The 13,720-nt window shown below is 35.7% G+C and overlaps 1 non-coding gene across 1 annotated transcript; it reads right to left on the bottom strand.

The window, feature by feature from the left end:
- Nucleotides 1-7,836: 7,836 nt before the first annotated feature.
- TRNAE-CUC (transfer RNA glutamic acid (anticodon CUC)) lies at nt 7,837-7,908 on the bottom strand. Its single transcript has one exon. It is a non-coding gene; the product is annotated as a tRNA-Glu (tRNA).
- Nucleotides 7,909-13,720: the final 5,812 nt, after the last annotated feature.

Below are 13,720 nucleotides of genomic sequence, written 5' to 3'. Positions count from 1 at the left end.
AGCCCTCTCCAACTATCCATTTCAAGTCAGATACATTATTTACCCTTTACCTAAGAAGTTTTTGCAATCTTGTCTCCCTTAATAAAGAGAAACAGAAGACATTACCAGAGTAAACTGGAAAGACTGAACAGTCTGGATGACATCTGGTCACAGTCTAATTTTTATGCAGCTGTACCAGCAATTTTTTCTCTCACAACTGACATATTCTTTGTGTTGTGTTGTAGTGAAAAGCTAGCAGCAGAAAGGTGGGAGATGAAAGGGGAGAAATAGCCAAACAGAAATAGAAGAAAAACAGTTCCATTCCTCAGGATCCAAACAAGTAAAATGCTTCTATCTGGACTTAAACACACACACAAAAATGAAACAGGAGCCTTACTCATTCCTTTTTTATAGAACTACAAACCAATATGCTCTTTTGTAATTGCCTTAAAAATATTCTGTGACATCTTATTAGTTTGAGAGAATAAATTGCCTTAGAGTTCTCTACCCTCTCACTTTTTTAGTTTGTTCTTTTATTTTTTCACCTATGACTGCAAACTTCAGGTGATGTGAAATATGTTACTCTAAATGTGAGAGGGGATTAATTTCCTTAGAGATTGGCTTAAAGAGAAAAAAAGCCCAAGAGCACTAAAAGTCAAGGCTAGCTCCCTGTTTCAGGGGACTACTTTTCCCTGTTGTGCAAGCAATATTTCTATGAGCTTTATTTCTTTTCCAAAAGAGTACAAAGGGATCAGGAGAAATCAGTAGCTAGTATTAAATTGCATTTCAAAACCCTAAGCGTCCTGTGCTAAAGATTCATCATTTCTATCGAAAATTTGGTTCCCTCTGGCAACATTATACACCACTCTGGCTAACACTGCAGCAAACTGCCAAAGGTATGGAACAAATGAAGCATTAAGGGTGTTGTAAATTTACACCTTTTGCTATGGGGAAAACCAATGCTGCAAACCCCTCTTTCAGAGGTCAGAAAAGGCTTTCCATGAAGGTCTCCTAAGAGACCTTAAATTGGTAGATTTGAAAAGGATGCGTGTTCCTACTAGTGGAAGCAGAGGAAGCAATGCTGTATTTTCCAGGATAACTGGTAACAGTATGCTGATTGCTTCTAATCACATGAGGAGATAAAATACTTGATCTGTGACACTATTTAGGAACAAACAAAAAGATATGACTCTTTATTGCCAGAAAAGAAAAGGCTTTACCTCTCCCCATGCACAAGCCCACTCACTTCCTGCATTTCATTTGTAGATCTTAGGGAAAAAAAGATGGTCAAGATGAGAACAGGACTTAGGAGCTGATCCTGACTGGTTTGGATGACTGTATATTTCTGCTGATCATTTGCTCTCTTGTAATTTCTAAGTAACATTTATCTTCATATACCTTTGGCAATCATAGAATGGGTAAATCCTTCTCTTTCTATCCAGTGAGATTTTATGTGGGTTTGTGTAAGCATATGGTCTTCTACGTCTGACCTCTGATGATTAATCATACCTTCATTTGCATTTTACTCGTCTTGTGATGATGTGTGAATTTCTACTCTGTCCAAAAGATTATGAAATTGTGCAGGACCAGAGAGGCAGTGTAGTTATATTAATGATATGGGTGTGCTGGGAGTGAGGAGGGTATTAAGCTAATTCTCCCTATGGAAAAGACATCATAATTGTAAGGCCTCTTGTTAATCTCTCTTGTTTTTTTCTTGTCTCCCTTTGCTAGACTAGAGGTGGCAAATTTCGAAACATGAAACATTTATTACTCTCTTGAAGATTCTGGTGGAAATTGGCAAGTGATAAATCACCATATTTTGGTATTCCACTGAAAAATTACATTACTCAGCAGACTTCTTGCTGTATTGAGAGAACTTCTAGCCATTCTAAATTGGGAAACGTTTGAAGACACAATACAGGGAAACAAATACATACTATATGCTGTGTGTATGTAGGTATTTTATATATGTTTTGAAAAAAAAATAAAAATTTTTTGAGTTTTGTATCAGATCCTGGCCCTTTCTCTTTCGATTGGTCAGGGAGATATTGTCAATATTGCATAGCATGGCCACAGATTTTATTGGAAACCAGCCCAATTTAAGCTGATCCCGGTGTTCTCCAAGAGTACAAGCATCTATTATTTCATGAATAAATGCTACTGCTCAGGTCATTATCATGATCTCTTCTAATTACTGAGACTTGGCTCAGTCATGCTAGTTGTCCATGTGCATGATCTTCATAAAAGGCAAATCCAGTGTTGTCAGATGTCCTTGGGATTTTGCCAGCTCTCTATTCTGTTCTCATTCAGTCACTCTCAGCTATGAAGAATGAAGATGATCTAGCAGGTACAGGTGCCTCCTCAGTGGCATCAATTATTGAGCTGCTGTGCTCCCTGGAGTTGCATTTTCTTTTTTCCTGACTGAAACGAAGAGCCTTGGTTTGCTCTAGTCTCTTGATTCCTTGATCATAAATATGAGTACTCAGGGCAGCAGGGGCCTGCACCTTGTTATTAGAGGTACATAGTACTGACACCTGCAAGAACATATATTCACCTAATAAGGCTGAGCATGTGCAGAATTGCACAAAGAGATGAAGGGAGTAATCTGAAGTTTCCAGTAGGTGGTGAGAGCGGTCTTATTCTTTCTCTCCTCCCACTCTTCAGCTTGTAACATAAGTTTATTCATATTCCAGACAAATAACAAATATTTTGAAAATAATTCAATTGGAAGAGACCTTTTTTTTTTTTCTTAATTAAAGGCCGTTGCACACCTCCTTTTGCCTGGTAGTCACTTGCAATGTTGTCATGTGTGCACATTATTTACAGTATATTTTTTTTATGGAGTGAAAATTTCATATTGCTCTACAAGTACATCCTAAGAAACTGAGTGCTATTTGTCACAAATATGTGCTGTCAAGAAAGGCATCTCAACACAAAGGAAAAGGAACAGTTGTGCTAAATCTTTTGTGGAACCTGTACATCCTGTCATTTGTTGTGGAAAAACGATAACAGCACAAAAGTGCAACTCTAGAAGACAACGATGAACTGTCAGGGCTGGAGACACTGTTAATGAATGAACAAACTTCTTGTTTTCAGGAGTTACTTCTGTGTGTGCCTTTATATTAGTTTGGCTGAACAAGTCTGACATAAAGACTGATGTAACTAACTGGCTACAGAATTTCTCTGAGAAGGTGTTCTCAGTCTCTTTCAGGAGGAAGCTTTCATTGAATTGCTCCACATGTTTGGCAAGGTGTGATATGTTTTAGCCAAGTCTGATGGGCACCTGTAGGTTTCTCCAGGTTCATTCTATCAATGTCTTATTTCAGAATGACTTCATTTTATTTGCTGCTCAAAGTCCTAGAGAAGTTTAAACAAATGTGAAGGCTAGTTCTTCAAGCATATACTTGTTTTAAGAATGTGAATAATTTCCTCTACCTTCAATGTCACTATTCATGTATCTAATGTTAAAAGTACTCTTGATCATCTAGACCTTTCTGTGAGCATTTCTCGGTTTGCACTGTTAGTGCAATTTAGTGTGAACTTTCACATTACATTTGATAAAGCTTTGGATAAAGCCTTACATATGCATGCATAGGAAATTAATGTCTACTAATTGCAAAGTTTTCAAAGTACTGTAGAGAATCATAGTGCTTTTACAGCTAACCTACTCTGAGTTAATTATCAGTCTTGGTAAATTTATGTTAAAAGCTTGGCACAAATAATGAATCAAACAGCAGAACTTTTACCCACAAAGAGTGTGGAATTAAGTCCAAATTTAGGTTCCCCATCTCAGTGAGAAAGAATTTAAACATATGTCTCAAACTGACTGAAAAGCTGATGAAATTTAAACTGAGCCTTATTTGTCAAATATGAAAAGAGATGAAATCTTATCGAGTTTTGATTAAGTCAGTACATCTTAGATTACTATGAGTTAGAAAACCCACACTTTGTAACTTGATTTATTACCATTGTAACACCACAGGACATGATAGTATTTATACTGATATTATTAAAAAACAGAGTGTGATAAAACATGTACTGAATATTATGACTAGGAATTTGAAAAAAAAACAAAAAAAAATTTATTGTTTCATTAATTAAATCAACTGGAAATCAGTTATCTGCATGCAATAAAATTATTTATTTTTTTAAATTTGGGTCATAACAATTAACTCAATATTATAGATTTTTAGACCAAATTTTGGCTAAAGAGAAATTACAAAGCATTGCTTTTGGGTTCTAGTGTGTATTTTGCAGCCTAAACGCAACTTTTGTTGCAAATAAAAAATGTATTTTTTTATTTATTGATTGATTTAATGTGAGTATATTCTACTTATAAAGGATTCAGACAAAGACTTTTCTGTACATCTCCCAGGAAAAAAATTTTCTATCTGAGGTAAAATTAACTTTTCAAGTTTCAATATAGTAAAAAATATATTTTTCTCATAAAGGAAAAATTGATAAATAACATAAATAAAGTCATAGAATTACTTTTTCTTTTGGAACATGTATAGTAACTTTGCTACAAGCACAATTTTTTTTAATAATTTATTAAATAAATGGCAAGGGGGCAATAACTGGTTAAAATAAGCCAGTCAGTTCTATGTAAGGGGAGCCTTTTTCCTGAGAAAAAGACGAGCAATGTCAGACATTCCACAGGAGGAAAATTGTGCACAATGATCAGTGCTTACTGAGTAAGACCTAGTTATTCCAGCTTTATGACACATTTGGAAACAGAACTACTACAAACCAAAAGCTCTTTTTTTAAGGTTAACTTATTTTAGCAACATATTTTGTTTGCTGAATCTACAATTGTTTTCAATCATGAAGGAACTATTTTATGAATATTACTGTTGTGAAATTTTAGTGTTTAGGCAGTAATGATGAAATGCAGGCATTTGTTATCATAGGCATTTAATGTTTTGTCTCAATAATTTTAGATATATGCACGTTGTTGCTTCATCACATTATCAGTGAAGAATGAAAAATAATGTTTAATGTGGATAGAAAGTCTGATAGGTTTTTATGAATTCTCATAGAGGTTTTTTCACACAATCAAAACAAGTAGATTTTTAGCAGGACTAACTGCAACCTTTCTCTATTGTTTTTTTAATGACATACGATAAAAATGGAGACAAATGACTACAATCATCAGACACACTAATATGAAACTCTCTATACGTGACTCATTTCCCATAAAATGCTACATCACCTGAACGATATTTTTCTATTCTTTTTTTTTTTTTTTTTTTTTCTGACAGTTTGAATCTTCTGGCAGCATGAATTTAGCTTTCATTAATATGTTCCTTCTAATAAGATTTGGGTAAATATGTCCCACAGCATGCATGCTACCATTGTGGCACACACATTGATCAGTTACTGAGTTTTTTGTTCTCAAAGTCAAGCACTGGATGTCCCATATTAGTCACATGGTAACACCTTTGCCAATCTTATGCTAGTCTTTCAATACCCTTGTGTAAAAATACACACATAGGAGCTTGTGTATTTGAAGAAATATGTAAATTTCAGGAAAAAAAATGGCTAATTGTTCCAGACAACATCACTGCAACACAGAGCTAAGGATCTTACGTGTCACATTTTACCCCTTAGAATAAGCAGAGGGTCTTTTAATAGCTGGTTTACCTTTAGATATTTGGCCTTAATGAAACATTTTGTAGCTTCTGCATGAACTGTGTGAGCTCTTATTATATAGCATAGAAAACCTGGAACAAAGCAATGGATAACTTCAAATTTCACATTCAAGTGTTAAAAAATAACCAGCTTATAGATGGAGAGTTAAAATAGACTGCTGCTTATAAAAACATTTGATATACCTTGTTCGTTACAATGTAGAGAAATGGCCTAGTCATCATATCTGACTTCTTACAAACCTAATGAAAATGAATAAGCTTTGAATAATAAGTAGATCCCATAAAATACAATAATTAACTTCTTTACACATGACAGTGTTATAAAGTGCTTATTTATCTCATAAAAATTTCGCAACCATTCTAGCGGGGACTCTAGCAAATGTGCTCACCAAAATGGAAAATGGGCAACCCAAGGGAAAGGTAGTAAAGGATGAATCTGCTGACACTGGAGAAGGAGGATTTGACAATTAAAATATGCATAATTACACAAAGTGAGTGACATACATTTGCCATTTTTAATAGCAGTCATCATAATTAGCTCCTATGCTCTACGACAGAAAATCAAAATTATGATATTAGCAAAAAAAGAAGTGTAAGCTTAACAATTCAATTGACAAATATTAAAGAGAAGGAAAAATATCGAAAACCCACAGAATATAAGACTCCTAGAAAACATAATTCAGATGTGAAAAATTATGAAGGAGACAAAAAATGGAATCTCTCAAGCTCAGTGTACAAAGCACAGATGTAATGACAAAGGGAAATGGAGTCACCAAATTAATGAAGCTAAAGGTGCAGCCTAAAAAATTAATATTAAAGTAACAGAAACATCAGAACCTTCATAGATGACAAAGCAAATTATTATTACCATCAAAAGGAATTGGAGAACATGCTTACACTGATGAGTAATGCATAGAACAGGTATTTTTCAAGAGATCATCTTCCCATTGCTTCCCAAATCTTTTTATCTGCAGAGAATTATGCACTACAAAGATAACCACAAATGCTACTCAGAGTTTGGATTAACCTAGTACCAATGAAGTGTAACAAACTCCTAAAGGTGACCAAAATATGACTGTCTATACCATTTCTGAAACAATGCTTGAAAGGAAGAGAAAGTAGGAGCTACAGTGGTTTTAAATGTCTAAGTGCTGAAGCAAAATACTTGCCTTATTGCAGTTGCTGTCACAGCAGAGCATTATTGATAGTACCAAATAATTCCTAGCAGACTGTTGTCTACAGTGGAATATTCCAAAGATAAGAAACATAAATTAAAAGTATGAAGTTTCAGAGAAGCAAGATTATGTATTTTGAATCCTATAGGAACCTTAAGAATAAATTGCTAGTCATCATTAACTATACTTACTTGTTGGTGTTCATCAAAATATTTTATGGAAGGATAGAGAAGTAAGTAAAGATTTTTTTATTAATATAAAGGACAGTAGAGCTCTCACATGTTATATTTGTCATTCCATTAAAGGTATGCAAAGGTTTTCCAAACAAATTGTACACTAGCTTGAAATAGCAATAGAAGATGAGGAGCAGTGTGAAGTGCTACTGTTGCTGTTCAGACTAGTGTTAGATTGACTCACAGAAGCAGAGAAACTATGGAATTTGGAGTGACAGTGGAAAGTCCAAAGATTTGTGGACAGTGTAGATCCCTCTTTTGTTGCTATTTGTAACGTATAGACAAAATCCTAAAAAGAAAGAAGACTAGTTATCACCAATGAACGAGTATGAAACATTTCAAATAAAATAAAGCAAACAAACAAACAAAAATCCAGATATGCCTATTAGAAAAACCATGTTGTAGAAAATAAGGTAGTAGGAACAGCCTGAACAAATGCAGTGAGCTTTGCAAGGAACAACCTGAATGGATGCAGAGTGAGCTTTGCAAGGAACTGCTCAAGTGGATCCAAGCCAGGCTGGTGTTTGCATCTGGCATTTAAATATGCTGCTTCTCCTGTGCTGATCACCTATCTTGACAGATGGGGGTCCCAGTGCTGTAAAGATCAGAGGGAGCGGTGGAAGCCCATGTAATGGGAGAATATTGGGGATAGTAGTTTGTGAGAATAAATTAATCTTTATAATGAACACAAAGACAGCGCAGTGTAAATGTTGGCAAGAAGGGACTACACTTATGAGACAGAGGTACAATATTATATGTCCCTTATGTGCCCACACATTGCTGTCCATAGAGGATTTCTTCCCTGACCGGGAATCGAACCCGGGCCGCGGCAGTGAGAGTGCCGAATCCTGACCACTAGACCACCAGGGAATGTGCACAATTCATTAAAATATATTGCATTAGAACATCTTAGATTAAATTAGAATGCTCATGTATCTATCTCTCAGGGAGTGCTTGATCTCACCTAAACTGAGCTACCTAAATTTTGTCTAATTAGGGATTTTAGTTCCCTCAATAATCCTTGGAGAAAGAAAGGGAATTCTTCTCACCCTTCCAAAATATGGTATGGGTCTCCCACCTGATTTCCCTGTTTCTCTATGAATTACTGTCTAAATGATCAGGTTAGACTAGTTATCTAATGTTTAAAATGTTTAAAGAGGTACATTAAATTGCTTTTATTTTGGGGATGATTTGTTTCAAAATAGGCACCTAATGGATGTATGTTACACTTCTGTGAGACAAGGAGGCACTCAGAGGGGCCTGGGGAAATCCTTTAGGACTCTAGGAGGTAAAATCTTACTGAATACCTATCTTCAGGCAACTACATTCCATAGTGCTGCCAAAATAAGTCTTAACTCATACAGTCAGAGTGCTGCAAGGGATGGTTAAAAACTCTTCAGAAGGGGTAGGCAAGGAGATTGTGGGAGAGAGTTAGGGAGTGTTTTGATCATCTAGAGCTTAATGATGGTGAAAAATAGAGCTGAGTGTTTATGAATAAGAATCAAGGAGAAGGTCAAGAGAACAGGTCCTGCTTGACAAACCTGATTTCTTTCTATGACAAAGCAACCTACCTAGTGGATGAGGGAAAGACTGTAGATTTTATCTATCTGGACTTTAGTAAAGCCTTTGACATCTTTCCCACAGCATTTTCCTGGAGAAACTAGCTGTTCACAGTTTGGATAGGTACATTCTTCACTAGCTAAAAAACTGGCTGAATAGTCATGTCCAAAGAGAGCTGGTGAATGGCAGTTAAATCCAATTAATGGCCAGTCATTAGTGCTGGGCTCAGTATGGGGGTCAGTCCTGTTTAATATCTTTATCAATGATTTGGTTTTCAGATGACACCAAGTTGGGTGGGAGTGTTGATCTCCCAGATGATAGAAAGGCTCTGCAGAGGGATCCAGACAGGCTGGATTGATGGGTCGAGGTCAGTTGCATGAGGTTCAATAAGGCAAAGTGCCAGGTCCTGAACTTGGGTCAAAACAACCCCATACAGTGTTACAGACTGGGGGAAGAGTGGCTGGAAAGTGGTCCAGTGGAAATGGACCCAGGGGTTCTGGTCAACAGTGGCTGAACATGAGCCAGCAGTGTGCCCAGGAGGCCAGGAAGGCCAATGGCATCCTGGACTGTATCAGCAGTGGTGTGGCCAGCAGGATCAGAGCAGTGATCTTCCCCCTGTACTTGACACTCATGAGGCTACACCTTGAATCCTGTGTTCAGTTTTGGGCCTCTCAAGACAATAAAGACATTGAGGTACCAGAGAGTGCCCAGACAGGGGAAATGGAGCTGGTGAAAGATCTGGAGCACAGATCTGAGAAGGGGTGGTTGAGGGAACTGGGGAAGTTTATCCCAGAGAAAAGGAGGCTCAGGAGAGACCTTATCACTCTCTACCGCTCCCTGAAAGGAAGCTGTAGTGAGATGGATGTATCTTCCCCCAGCTAACAAGTGGCAGGATGAAAGGAAATGGCCTCAAGTTGCATCAGAGGAGGTTTAGATTAGATATTAGGGAATATTTCTTCACCACAACAGTGGTCAAGCAGTGGAACAGGCTGCCCAGGGAAGTGGTTGAGTCACAGTGCCAGGAAATGTTCAAAAATATGTCAATATGGCACTTGGGGACATGCTTAAATGTTAATATGGTGGTGATGCTGGGTTGATGGTTGGACTTGATCTCGAAGATGTTTTCCAGTCTTAACAGTTCTATGGTTCTATGTGGCACTTGGGAACATGGTTTAGGGGTAGACTTGGCATTCATAGATAAACAGTTGGACTCACTGATCTTAAAGTTCTTTTTCAATCTAAGATGTTCTATGATATCTCTATTTCAAAGTGTTAATAGGTTTGGGTGGAGTTTTTTTATTTCATCTATGGTTTGTCTATATTTGTTTTTCCTTAGCAAAGCCAAACCCAGCTGTAGTTAAGACCCAGTGTATACCAGGCATTCAAACATATTTCAATGAAAGCTGAATCAAGCTTGCTATTGAGTTTTTCTCTGATATCAGTCCAACCCTTCAGTCTGAATTCGTATGGATCTAAAAAAGCTGTCTTTGGAGCATTTCACTTCTCATAGCTCTAGGGCAAAGCTTCTAAGAGGAATCTTTTCAACCTCAGTGTACCTTTACAAATACCACTGTATTTGCAATGCATATTCATGACAAGTCAGTAGCCATGTGGAACTCTAGATTCTCTCTCTACATATATTTGTGACAAGGAGCAGTCAAACACATTATTCTTTTCCTTTCTGAATATTAATAAGTATTATGGGAGTGATGACTGCAAAAAAATAGATAACCAATGTTTTCCCTCCCTCCTATCAGTCAACATGCTCCCTTCCAGAATGAGTTTTACTAGTCATTGAATATATTTTCTCAAATAGAGCAATTTGTCTATTTCTCTCATGATGATTAAAGAAAATTAGAAACCTTTTACATGTAACACTAATCCCCTTCAGATTTGTTTGAGAGCATTTTGGTCATTTAGTCTTAGTTAATAAATGTTAAACCATTAGTGTATTGCAAAGGTCACCAATGCGTCATTCATGCACTGAGTGATTTAAACTCTTTCTCTCTTTTCTATATTATGCCATAGATAAAAAGTTCTTTTTGGCTTGAAAAACTGCTTCTGAATACAGAAATTGCTAGTTCATATTTTTTTTCAGTATAATTCTACTGTGCTTTAGGTTGCAAGAGGGAAAAAAAGGGCTAAAAGGGATTACAGACTAAACTCAAGCTATGTCTGTAATTGACCTGTGAAGAAAAAAAAGCTAATACTCTTAAGAAAACCCCATGTAGTCATATTCCTGTACATCCTTTATATAAAACCACAGGCACACTTCCAAAACATGCAAAGTATATGTAGTTCATTGGAAGTTGTTTTCTTAACTAGCATGAGAATTTAAATTTTAAAAAGTATTTGTCTTTAATTCTTCTGTTCTAGATATGTAAATGCCACTCAGGATATATTTCATGAAAGGATAGTTGGACATATTGGAATGAATCAACTTTACAAGTGTAACAAAAGAACATATAGTTTATAACTGGAAACATACTGTGAAGAACTCAATGGGGAATCGTGCACTGCTCTGGGGAGGCAATATGGTGCTAAATGGCTTGTTCAGTGCCTAATTTCTGGGACATAAGAATACTAAAACAAACTGAACTATGTAACTCATCTATCTACAAAACGAAACTGTGGGTAGATAAATGAAAATATATTTATGCTGTGCAATAGTGACTATGGCAAAACCTTACTAATTCACAGAACCTCTAAGGGGAGAGTCATCTAAGATTGGAGCTGCTATTCAGCATTGGAAATAGGGAACAATCTCAACAGGATTCAATAGATATTCAGTAACACAAGTATTAAGCTTTAAGAATCTTCTATAATGTTGTAAAAGGAAGCTGTGGTTTGTTATCGTTCAGCAACATGAGCTGGGAGTTTGACTCCCAGTAGGCTCAAGACAGGAACAAAGCAGAATCTCTGACATTCTTTTAGTCAGTGAGTATATTGGACAAAATACATCATCTTCATTCCAGTCATGTGTGTAGAGCCTGCAAACTATGGAAGCTCTGAGAACCTTTCTGTAGTAAGTCTGTCAGCAAATTTGGGTAAAAAACGTGGTTCCCAAATACATATACTGTCCCCAAATATGTTACCTTAAATATAAAAAATGTTTGCAATTTTGAAGAGGTAGGCATGAAGTTGATGCACAACATCAAAAGCAAACTGTTTATGTAAATACTATGTAATATTTTGGAAACTGGAGACCTTCTGCTGCTTCTAGAATTAAATAGTAGCTGACAATGATTTTGTCAATTTAAATTATAGATACGGGGTCTAAATTGGAAGCTAAAAAATTCAAGATAACTTTGTGAATCTAGTTTCACGAAACTTAATTTGATGGTAAGCATTATTTTTATACAATTCAAGAAACCAAAAATAAATGGATGTAGTATGAACAGAAAAATTTATAGAAAGTCCTTTGGAAGAGCTCACTGAATTGCACACTGTAATCAGCAAAGAATTCAATTCAGAAATCAGAAAGCTAAATGCATCTCTCCACACATCATGTGTCTACAGACATAACTGTTGCAGTCAAAAGGGTTCTGAGGCTTTGTTCAGCTGTTCAGACATGAAAATGTAGTGGAATATGAGATATTCTAAGGCATCATGTCTGCCAGTTCCTGACCCCAAAGGATACAAGTGTCGGGTACTAGATCTACCAGACTCACAAGAATGTCTTCGTTGTTTTAGAGAATATCATACAGAATTAAGCACCTGTATGTGGGCAGTTGAATGATAGACCTAGCAGAGCTCTAAGTTATACTGATTATAGTAATTATATCTCCATTGACTCCACAGGGATTTAGATTTGTGGCACATCTGCAGATACTTATGGATAGAGAACTAAATTTAGGTATTTTAATTTTGAACTGAATTCTTTCCCTAAGGTCTGACACGGAACAGAAATGTAAAGGGCAGTATTTAAATATCACCTTGCAGATGAAACCTTTTCTTTTTAAGAAGAATGTTGCTAAAACCCTTTTTTTTTCCCCTAGGCCTCCAAAGACTGTATTTATCCAATGGAAGCCACAACAGTTGTATCAGATAAAAATATTAAGCTGAAGTTCAAAAGATATATCTGTGAAAAGAAAAAAAGATCACTTTTAAAATGCCTGTGTTCATTTATATGTGATGTAGGAATAAAAAAGAATACCTAATGAAGTGATGACTCAGCTAAATTTAGTCAACATTTTTTATGCCAGCATAAATTTTACAAAGCTTTCATTGACCTAAATGCATGTGAGCATGAGTTATTCAGTGGGGATTGCACTGCAGTCTTTTTCTTGTCTCTGAATCCTGAGGTGCTGCATAAATTTTAAAAAAAACCCAACCAACCAAAAAATGTGCTGAAGGATTTTTGAGCTAAGACTGTCTTAAAAACAAGTTGATTGATTTGTTAGGCTTGCAAGATAAAATAAGACTGCCTTTCCATTGTAACCAAAGTTTGCTGTTACTGCATAATTAGTGTGTAAGGAAAAAAGAGCTTAAAGAGGATGTACAGCAGTCATGAGAAGAGTGTTTTGATATATGGTAGTCATTTGTGTTGCTATCTTCTGCTTTATGATTTAAATTTATACATTATTCTACCCCTAATATGTTGAAATTTTGCAGTCACAGTCTTGTATTCTTATTGTATTTCATCAGACTTATGAACAATTTTCGAAAGAGCATGAACAATTTTATTTTTTTAATTTTTTTAAGCAATTAATCTTGATTCTATCATTCTACATTCTTTGATGTAGAGGAGACAATAAGTATTTTACATACATAGATGCATTTTATGTTCACTGCAACTATGAAAAGAAGTTATTCATATAGGAGATTGTATTGATAAATAAAAATAATATAAATTAAAATCAAAACTGAAAGTTCATGAGTTTTACAATTGTGATTTCTGAAGATTTTGAAGAGGTCAGAGATAAAGGTAGTGATTGTCAGAAAATCTTTCTGCACTGACTAACACTTTCACATGGACAAGATTTTCAAAACGTCTTCAACATTTTAAGACAAGGAGTTCCCAGAAAATTGTAATGAAAACTGTTAATTAGATTATTCTTCATGTTGATAACAGCTTATTTTTGATCCTTGTAAGAATACAATATATATTTTGTATATTTAA

Source organism: Myiozetetes cayanensis, unplaced genomic scaffold (genome assembly GCF_022539395.1).
Source record: "Myiozetetes cayanensis isolate MyiCay16 unplaced genomic scaffold, myiCay2020 scf2-11, whole genome shotgun sequence".
NCBI lineage: Eukaryota > Metazoa > Chordata > Aves > Passeriformes > Tyrannidae > Myiozetetes > Myiozetetes cayanensis.
Note: the sequence above shows the minus strand (reverse complement) of the source record. Positions and strands in the feature narration are given on the sequence as shown.